Raw genomic sequence first — 24,361 nt, forward strand, 5'->3', positions numbered from 1 at the left:
ACATAAAAAAAACTTTTTTTTTTAATTTTTGAGATATGATTTTTGAATATAGAGTATCACATATCAGGCCAAACATTTCTATAGGTCCTAAGTGTAGATGAGAGGCTCTCTTTGAGTCTCCTGTCTTTCGATTATAACGTGTTTGTATTTATATATTTTGATTTACTTCTTGCGTCGGAAGGAAGATTAAACAATCCTTTTCCGATCTACACATCACAAATTATCAAAATGTCCACTGTGACATCGTAATAATTTAGAGAGAATCGAAACAAAGAGAGCCTCTCTTTTGCAGATTGGACCTTTAGATATGTTTGTCGCCATATTTTAATATTAGCTACTCTAAAATAGCCTGATATTGTAAATTCTCATAAAACTATGCCTTGTATTGCTTTTTAAGTGATTCATGATGTTTTTTGTATCCAAAGTTTTGTAAGGATTCAAAGTATAATCAAATTAAAAAAAATGTTTTTTTTTTATTCTTCAATTACTTAACCTAATTTACAGCTCTTTTGTCCACTCGGGCACTGCGTGAGCGATTCCAATTGGAATCTGTACTTACAATTTATACAGCGCCTAAATGTTTTCTATTATAATTCTACTATATCCAACTGGTTGCCGTTGCACTCCTTTCATTTTCTACCCTATCATGGTAGAATGATGGGCACGAGGAAGCTGATGTGTGGCTGTTGGTTGTTCCTGTTTCCAGTCCGAGAGTTGCCGTTCACCGATGTCCAAGTATCCGGGTCCATTTCAGCCATTGGCTCAGAAGAGGGTCAGTGTCAGCTGCTCTCAGGGGGAAAGAGCAACTGACGAAGACTTATGAAGCAAACGTGTAACCACTACGCCACGGGCCCCGGCTTAAAAAAATGTTTTGAATGGGTAAATTTGGCCTCTTTTTTGCACTTCAACACAATTTGGCCCCTTTAACGTGTTTTTCCTTAACACTACAATTTAATAGCTATCAAAAAAAAAGAAGTTTAGAATCGGTCAACTAATGCAAAAGTTATATTTTTTTGAAAATTTTTAGTTTTTAAAACCTTGATTGCTAGGACCACCCTACCTGAAACTTGGTCACCCTAATGACGAAATAAAAAAACACGGGTCTATTCATTTTCAAAGAGCTACGAACCCACCAAGTTTCACGACAATCGGAGTTGCACTATATGTTTTTTTTATAGAATGGCTGAACAACAAGTTGACCATTGTTTGAAAGGTAAAAATTTTACCTGTCCCGATCATTTTGTCTATCCCCTGTAAATCGTATGAAACGAGCGGTGAATGCCGACCTCACGATACTAAATATTGATTTTCTATTACTAAACAACTTCTGGCCGAAGGGACTCAAATTTCCATAAAACTTATATCACAAACTTTTCCCAACAATCTTATAAAATATGAACAGAAAAAAAATATCTTCGAAATTTTCCACCTTTGAGACAAGTTTATATCAAATACCTGTTTTTGATGACAGAATTCTATAAGCTTTCATCCTTGAAATATTAAGAATACATTTTGTTCGTTTCTATGTTATGTTCTATTATGTCCAGATATTTCATATAAGCGTTGTCTTTGAAAAAAAAAATCAAGTGTAAATCTTTGTACTATGAACGTGAAAATGGTGAAAAATTTGCTTTCTTCAAAATAGGTGAAACTGAAAATTATTTTTCACACAATTTATAAATACTCTTCTGATCCCGCAAAAATTCCAAATATATTTTTTTTAGAAGAGAATGTTTAAAGCTTTTTTTTATTAAAAATTGTAAACCTTTGCCATACGATCCTTGTCTTTGTAGAACAATCATAAGGAATGTTCAATACAAAAAACGAGCAACTTGTTTATGCGACATTTTTTTTTAATTTTAAGATAAAATCACTTCACTTTTGCATAACTTTCAATTATTATTCTGAAATATATGAAAAATGTGACATTACATGTAACCTTCTAATACCCATTTTTTTTTATTTTGATCTTAATATCATTTTTGGTCATCTAAAATCAATTTAAACATGTTTTGGAAGGTGATTCTTTTTGATTCGTGATTTTGTGAATTTTGGTTTTTGAATTATCTTAATTTTATTTTTGAACATCCCTACACTTTTGTATTTTTCCTCGAAGCCTATATGGGATACCAGTTTTTGTAGATGAAAACATTTTGAGATTTTATGATAATTGTTAAAATATTTTTATTCTTATTTTTTTCATTAAACATTTTACAAAATAATTTTAGAATGTATTCAACTCCCTTAAACTCTTTAACTAAAATAGAATGATAGAGGAAAAATTTCAAATATGTTAATTGTTGCGATTCAATACAAAAGAAACAATGACATCTGAAAGGTCACCAAATCATCGAATTTTCAGTAATTTTTAAAAATTATATACGCTTCAAAAAATCCCAAAATTATTGTGAGACATACAAAACAATCCCAAATACCAGCCGAAAATATTAAAGTTTTGATTGCACAGGAAATACAAAAATGCTCAACTATACCCGTCTCAAGGCGGGCTTGGGTATTAGAGGGTAAAAGTTAGTATTCTCACAAACTTTTCAATGTATTGATAATATACACTAGTCTACAAGGGCCATTTTCCCATTTACCATCGGAATATCAATTGACCAGCTTCTGATCAATCAATTGACATCAGCTCCAGCATCAGTCAAGGCAAATATCATTCAATTGAGCCCCATCTAGGAACCATAGTTTATGATGGTGTAGATTTAAAACTTTTACCATCATTGCACAATGGGTCCAGAGTCGTAATTACAAAGACAAAAATGTATGTGCCTTAACTTAAGTTTTAGATACATGTCCTTGGGAAAAGTTTCTTCTTATTTTTCATTCTTCCTTCTCATCATTGCAAAATTTGGTTGGTCCCTCTAGTATAGCTGATCCCAACATCTGCTTTTCAATAGTCTTATAAACGTTTACAAGAAACCACTATTCTATCTCTCATGGTTCCTAACTTTTTTTTTAAGAACCATGTTAGGGTAATCCATGAAATTTATTTTTTCTCACAATAATTTTTAATTCATTAATTTCTCGTGAAAACTTTGTTTCGAGCACTTTAAGAATTATCAACGACGCATATTCTTTTTTCAAAGTGCTCAATGTTCTATTTCTCATAGTTAAAAAGATATTGGCTCTTTTCTGCAAAAAAATGTTTAAGTCATATCTCAAAAAGAAGCAGATGAAGTTTTAATCGCTTGTTTGCATTGGAAAAATCGTACTCTGTTCTATTCATGGTGAAAAAACTTTGAGTACCTTTTTGTTTGAAGTTTGAATTTAAAAAATACGATTCTTCTCATTGAAAAGCAGTTGTAGCTCTGAAAGTTGATGGATACAAACTTGGCGAATTAGACAAAATTGTAAGTTTTTGGCTGTTCTAAAGTGCTTAGAACAAAATATTGCAATAAAATCAACGCATAAAATTATATTGAATAAAAACATATTTTCATATGGGAAACGAAACAATTGGGTTTTTAAATTAAGAAAAATGTATTGATTTTTTGATTTTATTCGAAAGAGCACCTTTTTCTGAGCCACTAGGATTTTTTTCAGATTTTTAGAACTTTGTTTTGGTACCTAAAATCAATTTCAAAGATATTTTTTGAAATCACCTTTTGACAGCTGGGTAACTGTTTGACAGTTCCACCCAGTACAAAATGCGTCGAGGGGTGATTCAACAAATCGCTCCCATACAAACTTCAAATTGATTTTTAAATAGGTTCCCGGGCACCAAAATTCATGAAAATTTGGATTTCGGCTCAGTTTTGCATGCAGATTCAGAATATTGAATTATCTCAACACCGCTAAAGAAGCCAATTCAAGAAAATTCAACTCGTTTTTGTTGGATAGATCAAAGTTACTTGGTAATAGTCATCCATTTAATTTAAGAACTAATGTTTATTTTTACTGTCACCACCATTAGTAAGGTACTGTGAATTATGTAAGTTTGATAGGCGTTTATGTTAACATTTACATTTGGCAGTGATTGACGTTTTCGCTATCCATGAATGAAAGTGAAATTAATTTCAATTGATGGACATTAGCTCTAAATCACGTTGAGTTCATTGACGTAAAATAGAATATTAACTAATGTAAGCATTTTCGACATGGTTACTTCGATCTATAGTGAATCAAACAATTATTCGTACAGCAGCTTTTTCGTCAAAATATTTTTTTGTTCAAATGTTCATAACTTTTTATAAGTCAATCAAAAACGCTGAAATTTGGACCAATCATAAACTTTATATTGAAGCTCTGTTGATAAAATTTTGAGCGAAATTGAATAAGTTTTCTGATGGTTATTGAACTTTAAGTATGTTGATGATTTATTAAACAAAATTTAAATACTCTTATCTGAAAGAATAATGGTTGAAATATTTTAAAACTTTTTTGAGGGAACACTAACACATGAACCTTCAATACGCATATCTTGTTATGGTTAATTTGTTCACTACAAAAAATATGAAAAATCTACTTATGTAGTTGACTATGTTTATAAATTTATCATACTTTACACATATAATCTGCCAAACGTTTTCCACTAATAAAAGTGCATTAATTAAACAAAAAATACATAGGACCTACCTTGCCTATGTACTTTAGTAGGTCCTGTATGAAAATATTAAATTAAGAAAGTTTTAAGAAGTTGAAATTACTTGGCACTTTTATTGATCAAAATATGACAAATTTCCAAATTTTTCATATTTTTTTTGTAGTTTATTTATTTATTTATGTAGATAAACATCAACAGGCATTTATTGCCCCAATGATGTGACTTAAAAGCAATTTACATCTGCATATTTAATCATCATAGAGTAATAAGCCTGCCAGGCTTGTCCGCACTGAGCGCGTGAAAATTCTGCTCTTTTGATTTACACCACCAAAACCATCATATTTATGTAATCTTCCTATCTTACCTGATAGAAGGATGTTTGAATATCCTAAATGTCATTTCGAACTGTCAAAAAATCGCACCACAGTGCCGCACTGAGCGCGCAAAGAGAAATTCACTGGGGTGAATTCACCCGGGTGAAATTCTCTTTGCACGCACAGTGTGGCACTGCGGTGCGATTTTTTGACAGTTTGAAATGACATTTAGGATATTCAAACATCCTTCTATCAGATAAGATAGGAAGATTACATAAATATGATGGTTTTGGTGGTGTAAATCAAAAGAGCAGAATTTTCATGCGCTCAGTGCAGACAAGCCTGAAGCCTGCTAGGCATATAATAATGCAACAAATAATAACACATTACTTTTAATCAAAATCAACTTGCAATATATATAGATCAACTCAAACGAACAAACAAATTCAATGAAAGGTAAATTCCGGATGTTTTTCCTCTTATAGCCGCAACGGTGTCCAAGTTGTGTTACCAAACTCAATAAACTCTCTATATCGCACTTCCTTCGGCCAATTTGATCTTTTTAGAGCGACCCTACGGTAGTTTTCGTCTATTTTAACTTTGAATGAGATGAAATCAAGCGTAGATCTATCCTTCCATTTCGGTACTAAACATTCAATACTGAGCACTTCCTCCACTCCGATAGCATCAGTAACCATCTGCAATACTTCTTCTTCGGTTACGTCATTGGATATATTTGAAACATGTAGCTGCAACGGCGAATCGGAGATATAACGAGGTCCTGTTTCCTGGTTTTTGGACAGCCTGGTAGATGACAACGGTGATATGCTTCTGCTGAACGAGCTCTTCGGTTCTTCTACAATTTCGACTGGAATTATCTCCTTGGTATTATTTCGGCATTTCGTAGTTTCTAACAATTCATCCATGCGAGTCCCAATTTTTTCAACTTCTGCCTTCAGTTGTTCGACTCTGGTTTCAAGCGGTTGTTGAATCGATCGCACTTTGTTGACAGTAGCTCGGAATTTAAAATTCTCGATCAGATCTTTACAGTCGACACACATCCAGGCAATATTTCGCTTAGAGAGAGAGCAAGCCTTCCCCTCATCGTCGGACAGACCGACACACTTCACATGGAAACAACTCATTCCCACACAAAAGGCTTCGCATATAACAAAGGTTTGCTCTGCTTTGCATTCAATTTTGCACTTCGGACAAGTTTTATCCAATATATTGCTGTTTCGTGAATCGATGGCTGATTTTCGTTTATATTTTACTGCAACCGAGTATTCGAGTCAACTTAAATTGTGTAGCAGCAGTGATTCCTAGGCACAATAATAACGGCTGGACAACTTTCAGGTCATAAAATGACTAAATACAGCGAAAAAAACATAAATTTGCTCCGGGCACTACAAACATACGTCCGATCGGGAATAACACAACTTAACTTTTAAACATCAAACAAAGCTGTATATTTATAAACTTGAACACAAATTAAAAATAAAAAGTTTCATAACGTGCATATTAAGATATAATCACAGACAAACAGACGTCTCACTCTACTCACTTCTCAGCGTTTCCCTTTTTAACGGTTAGTTCAAATATTTTGTAGTTCGCAAATCGCTCTGTCACGGCGCTTGCATCGATGATGCTCCTGTTTGACGTTTGCTCACTACTGCCACCTACTGAGTGGTTTGCGTAACACAGCCTGGTTAGCATTGGGCGATTATGTTTTCGTAACGATGATTTTTATCGCAATTTGTTCCAAGCGATACGTCTGTTTATCTGTGATATAATGTTTTTAAAATTTGCTCAAAAATATTATAAGTTGCAGTAACAGTTCTACAACTTTCAGAAAACTTATTCGATCTCGCTCAAAATTCCAGCAATGGAGCTTCAATATATTATTTAAGATTTGTCAAAATTTAAGCGTTTTTGATTGACGTATAACACGCAGAAAAATGGCGCTTGTTTAAAACAATAAAACGCATGGTTGATTTTCAAACTGAGAATTTAATTATTCCAAAGTTATATTTAATTGTTATCATTTAGAGTTCATCGGTAAAATCAACCGATTACCATCATTTCATATAATGTCAAAAATTTCATTTGTTTCAACAAAATAAAAACCATAAACATGGTCCGAAAGCACTTACACAGCTATAAAATGCTTACCCCAACATCGCCACAACGAAGAAGCTGTAGCAAATCCATCACGCCAACTTCCAAGTGCAGCTTTGGCCGTGATGGATAACGCGCAGGTACTCACGACAGCATCCACAAATAGTTGATCGGTTTCGCCTTTTTTGTCTTTTTTTAGTCTTTCTCCTCCTCATCCGCTTACCGACGGTCTAAAAATAGATTTGCCGTCACCAACACAATCACATTCCGGGTTTGTTAGTGGCAAAAGTGCAGTCGTTTGAGTCAATCCATAATTTCATGTTGAAAATACAATATCTCTGTTTGTTTTAACAAACTGTCAAAAATTTCGACAAATGAAAATATTTATATTTTCAAACAATAGATCAGTTCAGTTTAAACTAGAAATCAGTTTGTCGCTATAGTAAACTGAAAAATCGGTTGATTTGAACTAGAATTTAATTGTGTTTACAATTTATTTTTCTGCGTGAAGAACGTTATGAACATCTGAAAGGAAAAATATTTTGACGAAAAAAATGCTGTATCAACAATTGTTTCATTCACTGTATCTAAAAAGACGAGTTGAATTTGCATGAATTGTTTCGTTTTCCATATTAAAATATTACCCATTCAATATAATTTTATGCGTTGATTTTTTCGCAATACTTTGTTTTAAGTACTTCACGCAGAAAAAAGCATGGTAAAATCAAAAATATTTCAGGTAAACTCAAATAAATTGTCAATTTGTTCTGGCAACAAAAATAAAACTGTTTGGAGCAAATCGAACGTCACATTTGAAGCAAATTCAATCCATTTTTGAAACAAACATGTATCTTCTGACTGGTTATGTTAGAAACAAATGTAAAAAAAAAATGTTTTTTGTGGCAGGTCGGCCCTACGGAAATATTTGTTTTCCAATTAAATTTACAAAATTATTTCCATCTCTAGGAAAATCCACTTCCCGCGTGGCACTTTCAATGCCAACATCATGTAGATAACATACGCTCCCGAAATCAATGGGATTTCGTGGAAACTTTTGGTGAAACTTGCCTTTTTTACAAGAGGAAATCTTGTTTGGTGATGCAGCTGGAACTTGAGAGTTTTGTTTATGTTCTCGACGGCGGAACGGGGGGCTCTTCAATGGGTATTGTAGAAATCAATATGCAGTTGAGTTTGTTTTAAAAATTAATATTTTAGTTTTAAGTATTTTATCAGTTTACCGAATAAACATGAATATTTTTGTTTCAAACTAACGAAATTTGTCTCCGTGTTTAAAGCATCTAAAAACTCACTATTTTGTTGAAGACGGCAAGAAGGCCTTTCAAAATAAATAAAATTTGGAAAATATAGACGCAGGTAATATTATTCACACATATACTCGTAAAAACTAGTACATCGAGCTAAAAAAGTTCAATCACGCAGAAAAAAGCATGGTAAAATCAAAAATATTTCAGGTAAACTCAAATAAATTGTCAATTTGTTCTGGCAACAAAAATAAAACTGTTTGGAGCAAATCGAACGTCACATTTGAAGCACAGAGAACAGACATCCAGGCTAGAACAAATTTCATTCGGAAAGTTGTGTAAGGATTTGAATCTTTACTTGAGTAAGGTTGCAAACCAATACACGATGACAACACTAACGCCACCAAACACCATATTGCCACAGCCAGTGGTGAATTGAAACTCTTTGGAGACATTGTGGCAATTTAGCGCCTTTGAAGACCTTTAAAAATATACTTTCAAATTGATGGCATGCATTTTGCTTGGTTTATCTCTATTTTCAATTGTGGAATTAGAATATCTGGAAAATCTCCTTGAAATTGTAAGCATATTTTTCATACACTTGTTTTATTTCTGATTAAATGCAATCACTTATATAGGTGTTCTGATATCTGTAAAAGTTCAAATTATCAAAATTTTACTGAAGTTAAGCTTTACCGAAGTTTGGTAAAAATAAACAAATAATAAGGTGGACATTCGGTGGTTTCTTGGCGAAACTTGGTAATTTTAAGCTATTTCAAGTATTTTTTTTCGCTGAATTTCAATTGTTGAACTTGACGTGTAAATCTAATTGTAAATAGAAATTGTAGGCAACATCTAGCACTCAACTGTCAAACTCAAAAATCTGCCATGAAAGCAATTTTTCAGAACATAATATATAAAATTTCCCCAGCATCTTAGACCTTTCGTTTACCAGATTCAATGTCAGAATGCAGACAGTAGCTTCAAAGAGAAACAGAGGTAACACTTTCAAATTTCATTAAAAAAAAACATCCTCACGAAAACGCAATCGCCGGGCCATCACTAGGTGGCGGTAGTGAGTAACCGTCAAATAGCAGTAAAAACGATTCAGCACCGCGAGTGGCCAATCGACCCACTACCAAATATTTGAATCAACCGTTAAAAAGGTGATCGATGAGAAGTGAGCAGAGCGTGACGACTGTTTTTCTGTGCTTCGATGTTCTATATTCTCCGGACGAAGACTCATAATAGAAAAAAATAAATTGAATTAAGGAAAAATCTAGTTTCTGGAAAAAATTCTGCCGATTAATTTATACTCTCTCAGATTTCGTTTATTTTTACAATAAGACATAAGTTAAGTAGGATATTTATGACAATATCGCTCAAGCTTTTGCGACCCACCAAAGTTCAGCCCGCGACCCACCAGTGGGTCGCGACCTATAGTTTGAGAAACGCTGCTTTAGGTCCTCCTCAGCTGCAACAAGCTATCGTGCGCGCTGTATACCACGAAGCCGACGACCCCTTTCTGGTTCTCGACTGAATGTAGTTTTAGCTTGTCGTTCCTCCGGTATTTGAGCAACGTGCCCAATCCACCGTAGGTTACCGTGTCTTATTCGCTTGACTACATCCATCTCTTTATATACTCGGTGCAATTCGTGGTTCATGCGACACTGCCAGATGCCGTCCTCCAGTTTACCACCGAGTATTGTTTTTGCAGCACTGTACGTTCGGATCTCCGATCAGCTTCTCTCATCGTCCACGTTTCATGGCCGTAAAATCGACCGGAAGATCAGAGTCTTTTACAACGCAAGTTTTGGCTTCATTCGCAGCCTACGGAACTTCAGCTGGTTTCGCAGACCGAAAAAGGCCCGATTCACAGCCGCTATCCTTCTTTCACCTCGCGGGGAAAATTATTATCGCACGTCACTAGAGTACCAAGATATTCAAATTCGCCCACAACATCAAACTTTTCACTACCTAGCACCACTTCGTCATCACTACCACAGTCGGACTGATATTGACCACCAGAAATCATGTATCTCTCGGGGATTTCGGCTTTCAGTCAAAGAAAAGCGTTGATTTTCTTATCTCATCACCAACGTTTCGATCCAGATGTTGGGATCTTCTTCAGGGCTCGAAATTAATCAATTTTGTCTAATCCCGTGTACATCTCACGGTTGATTGTCGCGTTTTGAATTTGCACTGCACAAGTCTCATTTACTGCCAGCACCCTCAAAGGTGGTGCAAAATGGGAGGTCTACACCAGGAGGATCCACGAGTGCCAACACTGCCAGAGCTAACAGCTGATCGAACATCCCGTGAGATGTACACGGGATTAGACAAAATTGATTAATTTCGAGCCCTGAAGAAAATCCCAACATCTGGATCGAAACGTTGGCGATGAGATAAGAAAATCAACGCTTTTCTTTGACAGAAAGCCGAAATCCCCGAGAAATAAGTCAACTTCCCAGTCGAACCTCTACAAGAAATCATGTACTTAGTCTTTTTTATCGAATGAGGAAATCTGCTGATCCTATGCCCAAGAGGTGGATCCTCGGGTTATGTTGGGGTCGACCTACTAAAACGTCATTCTCTCTCTCTTCCTTACCTTCGTGGTACATCCCTTCGATAAGGGAGGGGGCGTATATGAGTACGCTCTATTGCTAAGCGTTCCACCAGCTAATCGCCTTGAGTTGTCGTCTCTTCACCGGAAGATATGGCTAATACTACTAGTTTGACTCAAGCTCCCGGAAGGGGAAGGGGGGGGGGGGGGGGCAAACTCACCTTGCTGTTGGTCGGCCCGCCATTTTCTCTGTAGTTCAAGTATGATGACCGTGGAAGTAACGGAATCCCACTTGTCCGTCCTCGCACTCATCCTTTCACCAATGTTGTCCGGAGTGATATCTCTAGAGGACACTTGGGCAAACCTCGTTGTCGATGCGACAATGGTTTGCGATGCGGCTGCGCGGTTAAAAACATCCACGAAACCCGGGCCGGATGGAACTCCTTTTGATTTTCTGAAAAAGCACATTCAAAGTTTGCTGATTCCCATACTGCACGTGTTTAATCTCTCGTTGTCCAATGGAGTGTTCCCATCAATTTGGAAGACGTCCACGATGTTTCCTGTGTACAAGAAAGGCGACCGGCAAAATATCAACAACTATCAGGGTATTTCGTGTCTATGCGCGATCTCTAAACTGTTTGAATTAGTTTTGATGGACCCACTGCTGTCTCATTGTGAATAATACCTGAACTCTAGCGTGCGCAGCTTTTTCTTTTTTCTCACTCACTCTCGTAAACAAACACGCGAAAGAAACAGATAATAGAGGGGGCACTTTGCCCCCTCTTTTTTCTCGCTCTTTCTTGCGTTCAACAAAATGAACAAGCGAGAAAAAAGAAAAGGCTGCGCACGCAAGTGTACCTGAACGAAACGCAGCACGGATTCATCCCGGGCAGATCCACCGCTACTAATCTCCTGTGCCTCACATCTGATATTGCTGACAGCTTTGCCGAAAAATCGCAGACAGATGTCATCTATACCGACTTGTCCGCGGCCTTCGACAAAATTAACCACGCCATCGCAACTCCTAAATTAGAGAGACTCGGCTTAAGCGGCAACCTTCTGCGTTGGTTTGAATCGTATCTAACTGTGCGTAAACTAAGCGTCTCCGTAGGCGATTGCCAATCCACCGAGTTCTTGGCAACATCCGGAATTCCCCAAGGAAGTCACCTAGGGCCTCTGATTTTCCAACTCTATTTTAATGTCGTAAACCGCATGCTGCGATGTCCTCGGCTGTCATACGCGGACGATATGAAGCTTTACCTTTTAATCCGTTCCATCTCTGACGCCTTGAAACTTCAAGAAGATATCGATTCCTTCGCAACATGGTGCGCATTAAATCGTATGGCTGTGAACCCAAGTAAATGTTCGGTGACCTCGTTCTCCCGAATAAGTCAACCAATTCAGTCAGTAGTGGAGTAGTCCTGGATACTAAGCTTACGTTTAAGCACCATGTCGCATACATCGCTGACAAAGCGTCTAGGACCTTAGGATTCATTTTTCGCATCGCCAAGGACTTCACCGACGTTTACTGTTTAAAATTCCTGTATTGCTCCTTGGTCCGTTCAATCCTCGAATACTGCTCTGCTGTTTGGCATCCGCATTATCAGAATGGTTCTAACAGAATCGAATCAGTGCAGCATCGCTTCATCCGCTATGCGCTCCGTCTGCTTCCATGGCGTGATCCGCTCCGGTTACCAAGTTACAGCAATCGATGTCCGTTGATTCGACTCGAAACTCTCCAATCGCGCAGGGATATGGCAAAGACTATGCTTATTGCCGACACTTTGCAGGGAAGAATCGATTGCCCTACCATTCTGGAAGCGGTTGACTTGAACGTTCGTCCTAGGGCCCTTCGGAGCAGGTATCAGGTATAGGGCCCTTCGGAGCAACGCAATGCTTAGATTGCCCTTCCGACGAACCAATAACGATCAACACACGTCGCTGGTTGGATTGGAACATGTGTTCAATAGAGTTGGTCACCTTTACGACTTCCACTTGTCCCGCCAAACGATGCGCCGAATATTCCGCAGATATTTTACGAACAATAACGAACTGTGATTTTATATGTTGTTATGTTGTTACGGTATTTGACCTTTTCGTATTTTTGTTTCTTTTTTGTCTTGTATTTCAAATGTAGTTTTTGTTTTTAGTTTTTATAGTTATGTATTAGTTATAAGAGGTCATCATTGGGGCAAAGGATGTCTGTTGATATTAATAATAATACCGTAAACTGGGGTGTAGTTGATCAGTGGGGTGAACCTGATCACTCAATTATACGCGAATATCGACTTTTAAAAAAGCAACAATTATGTTTTATCCATTCACAATCCAGTGACGTAAATTCAAATGGAATGGTAACTTCCTTGAAATCATAACGGTAATCATAATAATAATCATAATTGGAGTTTTGAGAAATTCTGAAATTTAAAAGTAGCTGAGCAGAAAGCTGCAGTCCTTCCAAAAAACCCAAACATACATCTTGCCAGTAGACAGCTTGTATTTGAAGAAAAGGGCAGTGCATGCTAGTGCATGGAATATCGGTAATGGAAGAAACCCCTCCCTTGTGCACGGGCTTGTCGGCAAGTATGCGGGTGCTCCTAATGAAATTGGAAGATCTGCAGGTCCATGTACCAAGCTTTCGATCGCAAGCCCATTTTCACAGCTGGGGTCGCCGTCGATTGTATCGGTTCATATTATCTTGTTTATTATTCGTTGATTCGTTGGTTTTATTCCGGCTGACTCACAGGGCCTAACACCAAAACACCACCCAATACCCCCCCCCCCCCCCCCCCCCCCACCCCCCGGACGTAAACCCCCATCCCTGTCAGTTCTCAACCAAAATTAACACCACGGTGCCCCGATCTTCCCTAAGGTTGCTCGTATCCCGGACGATTCCAACTAGGAAGTAGGTATCGGAGTTGCATGGCAAAAGGTTGAAGGACCTTACAAGATGTCTTTTATGCAAGGCTTCTTAATATCTTTTTCAGGTTGTAAATATGTATTGCGTTTTGCATATCTGAGTTTAGTATTCTACAACAATTTTCTTCTGCTTGGGTTGCTAAATCCGGACGGACACTAACTCTAGACCCGCAGTCTCCGGATTTCCGATCCAAAGTTTTACCCACCAGGCTAACTGAAGACCCAGCTATGCTCATTTACCAGATGCGTTTTTCTATTCTAGAAACATCCTATCAACCTGCAGTACACATTCAGTTAAGCTATTAGCGCATAAGGAAATCCGTAAGCGCACGTTGTTTTTATTTTCCTCAACTGTCCACAAGCTACTGCCCACCTGTAGCAGTTTAAAGTAAAAAAAATATCCTCGCTTTGGTTTAATACCACTAAAAATCAGGTTTACTAATCATAAAATGATTAAATTTACTCTCACTCTCTCTCACATGGTGCGCTCACAGTGCCTGCACCACATTGGCATTGGTCCGATCCGTACGTACACAGTGCAGTGCAGTGAGAGAAGGCTTCATCCAGCATCAATCGACGTGCACGAAAGTATGTTGGACAACGGGCACTTTCACGCATGCTGCAAATTTTTCAGGCACCAGTACCGGGCCGAACTTCGACCAATACACATTATAATCTGTTGGTACCGTTTGATGGAGCGCGCTGGTGTGGTTATTTGTAATTTCTCTTTTTTTTTTGCTTTTTCTGGCGCAGCCAGGCTACCTTTCCATCCCATATCTCGTGTACGCGGGCAAGTGCTTCTAAGTGGTCAGTCAGAGAGGCCAGAAATGGCGTTGATTGGAAAATTAATAACGAATCTGCACTCTATTGTGTAAACTTGTGTGAATGCAAGACCTACTTCCTTCTATTCAAGTGTTGGATGGACAATTCAAAAGTGCAACCCTGGAAAATGATCAACAAGTGCTTGAAATTGAGTGAATCTTTTGTGAAAATGTGTGAATCTTGATATAGATATTACACGTATTGATTCGTCAATAAGAAACCCGTTCCAATTTCACGTAGCGGTTTTCCATCGATTTCGATAATTATTTCAATTGCGTGTTGCTTAGGTACCGAGTTGATTGAAGAGAGCTAATTGATTATATCCGTTTTTTAAACTTAGTAGTGGCTACTCGTTGCCTGATGTGGCGATCATAGCAGCGGTTGCAACAGCAGACCATTGCATATTGTTTCTTTTTTTTTCAATTTTCAAAATTGCCAAGGTGGACAAGTGTTATTATAGTTCGCAAATTCGCAATTGAAAAGCCACAATTCGAAGAAACGCAGTGAAAATCGATTTGGAAAATGTTTTATCCCTTGTGATGTCATTAACCGTGTGGATTGGCTATTGCATTGATCGTTGCATGTTAAATCTGAAAGTGCAGCATAATCAGAGCATGAAAAAGGCATAGAAAGTCGCGCGTGAATGTATTCGCTGGCTTTCGTCATCGTCACTAACCATGGGTCCAACGGACGATACTAGAGTCGCTGAAAAACCGCAACGAACATACGATCAAAGCAGCGGCGCCACTAGTAGCAGCTCGTACAAGTGTTACGAAGGCATTCCAACGCCCAGCCCAATCTCGCCAGCGGGGAGCAATTTTGTAAGGAATTATGATCACAGTAGCCAACGAAGTCGTAGCATAAATCATGAATCAGAAATTGACACACTACACAGACCTGCCTCCTTGGATAGCTTGGTAAATTTGCCAGCAGAGCAGGCGACGAATATAGATGATAAATTTGATCGGTTATCGGATTCGGACTCCATGGCCGAGATTTGTGAAATCACTGGCGAAACGAGAGTTGACATCCATCGAAGAAGTGATCTGGACGACATGCAAGATGTGCAACCATTAGATGAACCAGTCATCAAAGCATACTTGGAAAAATCGCACGTGCAGTGTGAATACAAGAATTGTGGATTTAAAAAAGAGCTTAGCTCAAGTCAAAGCTCGATAGATGTAATACAGGAAGATTCGGAACTTTCTACTTTGTTTACCGCTACCAGTAGTTCAAGCACATTGTCCACTACCAACGTACAATCGTCCGCTAAAAATAGGCGAAACAGCATTGCAAGCTCGGGATCCGTGGGAAGAATGGAAACTATTATAGAAGAACCGATGGAACCGAAAGTCTCGGTCAAGGAAATTCTGGCTCGCTTTGAAACACTGCGGGAAAGCGCTGAGGTAATTATCAATTTAAGAATTATAATTGGCATCACTTATCGTAATGAAAATGAAAATTGACTTCGCTTTAAATTAGATTATATGAATCCATGGTGAATCGCTCCATCTGTTCATGTTAAATGCGAAACAAACACACATTCGTCGTTGTTTACATTAGAGAACAACGTAATTTTTTTTTAATAATTTGCTTCGTCAACCGACATCATAAAACGCAAACTCATGTTTATATGTAAACTTCAATTGGATTTAAATTACGAAAACAAAAACATCTTAGTTTAGTATTTTATGTATTTAAACGCCTATTTCAAAAAAAATCTTGAAATGCTTGATTTTCAATTTAGTAGTATTGCTTAACTTATAAGAATTTAAACATGTTTATGATTTATTTGTTTTTTTTTAAATTTTGATTTATATCCATTTATATGTTTCGTTAAAACGATTTTGGAATGCCGATTATTCGATCCCAAAACATTTCAAGTTTTTTATGATTATTGTTAAAATATATCGGTTTTTTAGATATGCATAATAGTCTAGCCATAAGGCAAACCAATTTCGAAAAAGCCTTACTCAAATTTCACTAAAACTGTAAGGCGCAGGTGGGGAGAGAGATGTTTTGAAAACTTACTTAGAGACTTTGTGGAATACAATTCGCTTTGTTGAATCTACGCCGAACGAAGCATGCTTCTCCACTAGACTCGGTCCTGGTTCAATCGTTTCTAGCTCCCCTGGACGTCGCAAAGAGCGAACAGCCTGTCACGGCATCTCCCTGGTTCTCTACTGAATAGTAGCTTCGCCTGTCGTTCTTTCGGCATGCTTGCCACGTGACCAGCCCAACTTAGCTTGCCGTGTTTTATTAGCTTGATAATATCCTTTTTTTTAACACTTTGCAGATTTCGTGCACACTCAGTTGAGCTCGGCTTATTTTCATTCTTTCACCGAGATTCGCACAGCCGAACAATCGGCAATCGAAATTTTACTGAAAAAATCGAAAAGCAAAAAATCAATTCTATTCATAACGGCACTCATTAGTACCGCTGAAATCTAACTTCATGCGTCAAGCGTTTAGCCGAGACTTCAGCAAATGGATTTAACCGAGATTTTCGCAGCCGATCTCGCCAATCTGATCTAAGGGTATGTTTCATGTAGCGCCACCAGATTCCGTTTTCCTGTTTATCGCTGAGTATTTTTCGCAACACTTTGCGTTTAAAAACACCAAACGATCTCCGGTCGACTTTCTTCAAAGTCCAAGTCTTAAGGCCGTATAGTGTCTTATATAACGTGATTGGTATACTCCAGTCTATGTCTCTTTTTGTAAAGAGGAGGCCCTCCAGCCAGCTGGCAGGTATTTCTTCTTCTTACCATATCATCAACAGAATATGGTGAAGTATTTTTTGGTTCTGTTATTTCATCGCCGACATTCCGATCCTTGGGTTTGGATCTTCTTCAGGGCTCGAAGTTAACCAACTTGTGAAATGCCGTGTTTGCGCGGAGGTATGTCAGGATTTTGGTGGAATGGCCTCATTAACAATTTTGTACCCTTGTACCCTTTGTACCCTAATCTCCCTTTCTTCGGCGGTGAAACATCCGTTTAAAGTGCAATTCCGGACAGTGTAAAAAAAACATTAATTAATTTTCCCATTAATTTAGCAAGGGTACATAATTGTTAATGAGGCCATTCCACCAAAATCCCGACATACCTCCGTGCAAACACGGCATTTCACAAGTTAGTTAACTTCGAGCCCTGAAGAAGATCCAAAGCCGAGGATCGAAACGTCGGCGATGAAATAACAGAACCAACGCTTATGTCTGTGACTGCAAGCCGAAACCATTAGAAGTCCCACCAAAATCAGTCATCCAAGAAACACATATGGTGAAGTATTTCGTGCAACTGCACACTACCGTGCTTGAAAAGTTCAGCAATTTTTTTAACCTCATCTATAGTATTGGGAGCTCCACTGCTTGTCCATCGTCACTGAATTCTGATGCTTAATCTTAAATCACAGAGAAGCAGACGTCACACTCCACTCGCTTCCCATGGATCACCTTTATAACGGTTGATTCAAATTTTCGGTAGTAGGTCGATTGACCACTCGCTGCGCTGGCGTCGTTTTTGCTCCTGTTTGACTACTGCCACTACTGCCACCTAGTGATGGCCCGACCAAGCACAGTGCGTTTAGCATTGGGCGGTTATGTTTTGGTGACATTGCTTTCCAATGAAATTTGTTCTAAGAGTTGCGTCTGTTTCTCTGTGCTTAAAGTCTCGAATTGCTCTTTCCTTCTAACAGTTACAATAGTTTTCTCTGTCAGCAAGGCGAGATGAACTAGCCTAGGGTTAAAAATCTCGTTAATACAGACAAAAAAATCTGTCAGCAAGTTACCTCTACGGTGGTTGCACAGCACATGAAGGGAGACGACGTCATTTTTCTCCGTGGGCCATTGACAGTTATGTAAAATTTTCGCATATTATTTTGTTTCATACTGTTTAGCGCCTTATTAATGACACTTACTTATTACTGCTTCTTCTTTCTGCAGTGGATTCTTTTCCCGCTCACTCTTGCTTCCTCACTCCACGTCTTCACTAGACAGAAATGTCTTAGCATTTTGCTGCCAAAAAAGATAAAATGTTACAGAAATGATCAACACCGTTGCTCTCTTTGCAAACGTCAAGAGAACATTTCTTTCATGACACATCTGTCCGAAAAAAGGCAAGACATTTCTGTCTAATAGAGACGTCGGCTCATTTTACCGGGTACCATACACTAACATACAATTTCTGGCAACATGCTTCTCATCCGTAACCTTTTGGCGCTCCACATCGAACCATCGTTTCTTCTGGCTCGTCGTTGATCAGTACCCAAGTAACCACTAAGCCGTTAAAATGGCATTAAGTCGGCTCTATAGTCGAATATAGAACCTGGCTAACAGAGCTAATTGGTTATATATCCTCTTATAGAGCTGCTTAAAAGCCACTTTTGGCGAATTATTCGGCTGATATACGGCCAACTTCAACATTTCGTACCAATTCTCTGGAGCGAGAGTTAAAGTTCATTTGCTGAATCTCCCCTCAATACTTGACGTTTGAAGTTTGATGACAGCGGCATCCATAGGTGCTGCTACGGATAAAATTGTTGATAAATTTGCCGATATTTCAGTTGAATTTAGGTTGCCGAGCAATCGGCTGTGCGGATCTCGGAAAAATAATGGAAATTTACCGAGCTCAACTGAGTGTGCCGATTGTAGCAGTTATCCTCGCGGTTCCCGATCGAAAGTCAAAGTCCTGCGTTTTCCATCGGCTCCACCGATGCCCCATGGAATCAGTGTTTTTTTTTTTTTTATCTGTATTAACGAGATTTTTAGCCCTAGGCTAGTTCATCTCGGGACCCACGCTTTACTTCCCTTCCGAAGGAAGAACTCACATTTTGCGAGTTTGTCGGGAGTGGGATTCGATCCCAGGTCCTCGGCGTGATAGTCAAGTGTTCTAACCATCACACCAGGTCCGCTCCACTGGAATCAGTGTGATCAAACTTGTATTTAAATCATGCGAAACAAAACAATTCGGGTACCTCGACGGTTTAAAATTATATGGGAGGGTGATGATTTAGTTATAAATATAGTGGTGACGAATTCAGGAAGAGATGGAGAAGAAGCAATATGTACATAAATGGTTGGGAAACGTTGCAGAAGAGGAGGAAAATGATCTGGAGATTGTCTCAGAACTGATAAGTATGAGAATAGGCTTCTTTGGCGGTGTTGAGATAATTCCATATTCTGAATCTGCATGCCAAACTGAGTCGAAATTCAGATTTTCATGAATTTTGATGCCCGGGAGCCTATTTAAAAATCAATTTGAAGCTTGTAATGTATGGGAGCGATTTGATGTATCACCCCTTGACTAATTTTGTACTAGGCGGAGCTGTCAAGCAATTGCTCAGTGATTTGAAAAAATCTTTTTGAAATTGAATTTTAAGAGTCAGAAAAAAGTTCTGAAAATCTGAAAAAAAATCAAAGCGGCTCAGAAGAAAGTGACCTTTTGTTGAAAAATAAATATCATTCAATTTTTCTAAATTAAAAAAACTCAATTGTATCTGAAAGCCCCAATTGCTTGTAAAAAATTGAAAAAAACATGTTTCGATCATGACCGCCTTGAGTCTGTTTTGGTCAAGGGGACGGCACCCTATTTTTTCACTATAGAGTTTGACAGGTTCATTTGTGCCTCCTTATGTGGAGCATAAATTTAAACTTCAATCAAAATATTCACTAACACTGGCGCACAATTTCAATGTTTACCTTTTTTTACGAGGGAGAGCGATGCAAATCGCTTATTTTAAATTAACTCTAGGGTATGTGCGCCATCAGTAATCTCACGCTCCCATATTCATCCTATTTGAAAACAAGCGATTACGGCATCGATTAATTCCGTTCTTTTTGTTTTCATAGGTGCTCACTTCTAACAAGAAATACAAAAATAAGAAACAGAACAAACAGCGCTTCAATCCTTTGTTTTGAGTAGGATGAAAATGGGAGCCACATGCTTAATAAGGGAACCAATACCCTATTAACCACCAAATCTATTGACCACGAATAACCGTAATAAATCAAAAGAATTGAATGAGAGAGTGTGAATTATTTGATAAAGATTCTATGGGGAAGAAGGATGACACAACTTGGGACACAAAGCACCAACATTCTTTGCCAAGGAGCGTTCTACCTGATTTGCTCCCGCTGCTGTATTGATTGAATGCATAATAATATTGGTGAGCGCTGGTCACACACGATAAGCGGCAACAAAATCAAATCACCGTTGCACCCCCGTGGTTTTGGTCGAAATCAATGTTGATAATATAACGTCATAACGTCATGCACTCCAAGCCATGTGACAGCACTGACAGACTTCTTTACAGCTTGTATGCTTTATATAGACATAAAAAACATATTTTAGTTCTTACTGTTTGATGACGTAACACTCTGATGATTCTCATCGTACATCAATTTAAAGGTCTATTTAAAAAAATTGATAGTCGGTCAACTGTCCATTGCACTAAGGCGATTCAGGTGATCAAAAATTGAAAATTGACTTTATTTTGTTAGAGATTTAAGTTCGGTAGTTGAAAGTAGACCACTTGGACCAGCAAACCCTAGAATATCCATATACTTATCGAGATATTGGTAACATAATAAGACAATTTTTGGTGTAAAATGAATGAATTGTTCATTTTCGCATATCTTCGGCATAAATTAAAAAAGGTAGAACTTTTAAAGGGCCCATATAGCCGAGGCGGTAAACGCACGGGTATTCAGCATGACCATGCTGAGGGTGACGGGTTCGATTCCCGGTCGGTCCAGGATCTTTTCGTAAAGGAAATTTCCTTGGCTTCCTTGGGCATAGAGTATCTTCGTGCCTGCCACACGATATACGCATGCAAAATGGTCATTGGCAGAGGAAGCTCTCAGTTAATAACTGTGGAAGTGCTCATAGAACACTAAGCTGAGAAGCAGGCTTTGTCCCAATGAGGACGTTACGCCAAGAAGAGAGAGAGAGAGAGAGAACTTTTAAAGTAGTTTCTAAAAGCTCACTTATAAACCATTCGAATGACATACCAGACGTAGAAAAGAACAATACAACTATTACATACTATTAAATGATGCCACTTTAGAAAAATCAAATTTTCTATGTCGTTCTTAAGGATCTCTGGGATACATTGAAATCAAATTTGGTTTCTACTGTTGGCTATGATTAAGTTATTTCAATATAAAATGACCCTATTGCTCATAAAATACCTCGTAGGAAACATTTGATCGTCATGGTCGCTTTTCTCGGTAGATCAATCATAGTCGAATCTAAATCTGGTCTGGAAGATTTTTATTTACAAAATGCAATCTACATTGTAAATTGGATAAGAAATACTTATACACACATAAACGCCCAAAAGTTTGCAATACTCTTGTGGTCCATTAATATTTCCATATATTCTTTCCAACCTTTCCAACTATTGTAAGTGAAATCGACTTCATAATACGAAACAGTTATTCATTCGTTTTAGTCAATTTCTCTGAAAGTAGTTGGAGCTGCAAAGGTTAATATTATTTTTCTAAGGTATTTGATTACGATAAAAATCAAAACTGAAGAAATCAGCACATAGGTATATGAACAGCATTAGATTTCATTATAAATTTTGTTTGAAGTGCAAATCTGGATGCATTTCGAATGACAATCATCCTTGTCTAGAATTGTTTTGATTCAGAATTGAATGATTATACCGTATGCGTGATAATGTTTTCACCGTCGTACAAATAAGGTTCTTATATCACCTGCACATACAACGTCTTGGTTTTCTTTGCATGCACGTAAGCTTTAACTCATATCATAGTAGACTGCGGGTAAAAAAAATCCGATTTCTTAAGTTTAAAATTTGCACCATGAAGAGGTGGCAGCGGTAGTCGGGATTTGCCCACGCGCAAATGTTAAAAAAGACATTTTAGGACTGTTCAGGTGGACCGTAAAACAGTCTTTGAAGATTTGGGCAAATTATATGCGCTCAATGAGAAAATTGGCAAAGAAACGCGAAATCAGCGATTTAACAGCACGGCAGATCGAAAAGGAAAATTTCGGTGGCTTTGATGATCCTTCGACCATAAAAGAATAACTCACATAAATACCAATGGCATCCGGGAGCTACGGGTAGCGCCATATAAGAAAGTCTTGAATTTGTCCGAAAGCACCATCCGTTTTTTTTTTTCGTTTTCCGGCGAAAGCATGTTTCTTTCGATCCCGTTGCAAATTCCAGAACCAATAGTTATATTAAATTGTTTTGTGTGTGTGTGTTAATTTTGTTTTTTGACTATGACACTCCCACTGTGACTGGAAACCCACTTTTCAACATTTGCACGTGGACAAATCACAAGTAGGTTCCCAGTTAGTCATTGTGCAAGTGTCAAACGAAGAAAATCAACATTTTTTTATTCATAGTCTACTATGATACTATAAGTCATAGCTTAAATGCCTGCAAAGAAAACCAATAGGCTCAGTGTACCAGTTATGGCTATCCACTTATCCGCGAGCGGTAATGGCGGCGGCGGGCACAAGAACCGATTCCAATTTTGACGTTTCATGGGGATCGTAATCGGTTGGCGCCACCAAACAGTGGGCGAAGGGGTGAGGAGGAGAATGAAACTGTTTTGACTTTCCCCCAAGGAACGTCAATATCCGAACCGGTTGGATATGCCCGCCTCCGCCATTACCGCTCGCGCATAAGTGGATAGTACCTCAAATTCGCACCTTTTATGATGCAAATAAACAACAACAAAAAATGTGAACAACAGATCACGTTTACAAAAGATGATTGCAATCATTTAAACTTCACAAATTGCTCAAATTACGATAGAAACAAATCATTTTCCTTAACTTTTCAGCTTCCTTGCACCCTATTTCGCCATAGTGTACCAGTTATGGCTAATCCCATAAGGAATAGATGTAAATAGTGCGAAGTGGAACCCAAATTAACAAATGTGTCCATAACTGGTACAGGGTTCCTATCATTGGCACACACCGTAATAAATACTAAAAGTAGTTTTGGATCAGTTTCTATGTTTTTCCTGTAAAGTATGAAAACTAATCAAACATTTGACATATCGAAGAAATTCGACAGTCTTCTTTTTATTTTTGTAGAAATAGTTCTTCTTAGGTAGTGCGATAACTGATACAGGCACCCTATATTGTATTCACAAGTAAAACTGGAACGTTATTTAACGATGGTGCAAACATTATCACGCATACGGTAGTGGTAACATTGAATGATTTTCATCTGTTTTGAAACAGTCAGATCATGAATTGAATGACAAAAGCCTATCACAGTTCATCAGACGGGGCTCTGAGATCAATCGGTGCTCTAGAAGCTGGGATTCACAGTTCCAAACTTGTGCAATTTGTATTGTAATCGGCCAAAGCGTACTTTTTTATGCCCATTAGTATTGTAGTTGGGTGTCCTTCAATAGGCTGCCATCACTTTACGCCAACCGCTGTCTTCTGGTGACAAAGCGTCACCATTGCAATCATTATCGAACTTTTATGTACCTCGATTTTTTTTTTCACAGGATATCACAATCGAGAAGGAAGTGTTATTTCAACTAAATTTTCGAATATTTTCCATATTAAAACTTAATAAATGCTGTTTTAGCCTAAAAATTATCCGATGAAATATTTTCAAGTCTTCGGATTACAGTTTCTTACCGATTTTGGCAACACCCGTTTTTGGCAACATTTCCTTCCCGATTTTGGCAACAATTTCTTACCGATTTTGGCAACCCCCGATTTTGGCAACAATTTTTACCGATTTAGGCAACAAAAAATTTTGCCAAAAATGTTTACCGAAAAATCGTTTGTATTTGTAAATGTATTT

The 24,361-nt window shown here is 38.0% G+C and overlaps 1 protein-coding gene across 1 annotated transcript in view; it reads left to right on the forward strand.

Moving 5' to 3' along the window:
- LOC109414978 (unconventional myosin-XV) overlaps positions 1-24,361 on the forward strand; it is a 98,351-nt gene that overhangs the window by 52,668 nt on the left and 21,322 nt on the right. The window lies entirely within an intron of this gene.

This window comes from Aedes albopictus, chromosome 2 (assembly GCF_035046485.1).
Source record: "Aedes albopictus strain Foshan chromosome 2, AalbF5, whole genome shotgun sequence".
NCBI lineage: Eukaryota > Metazoa > Arthropoda > Insecta > Diptera > Culicidae > Aedes > Aedes albopictus.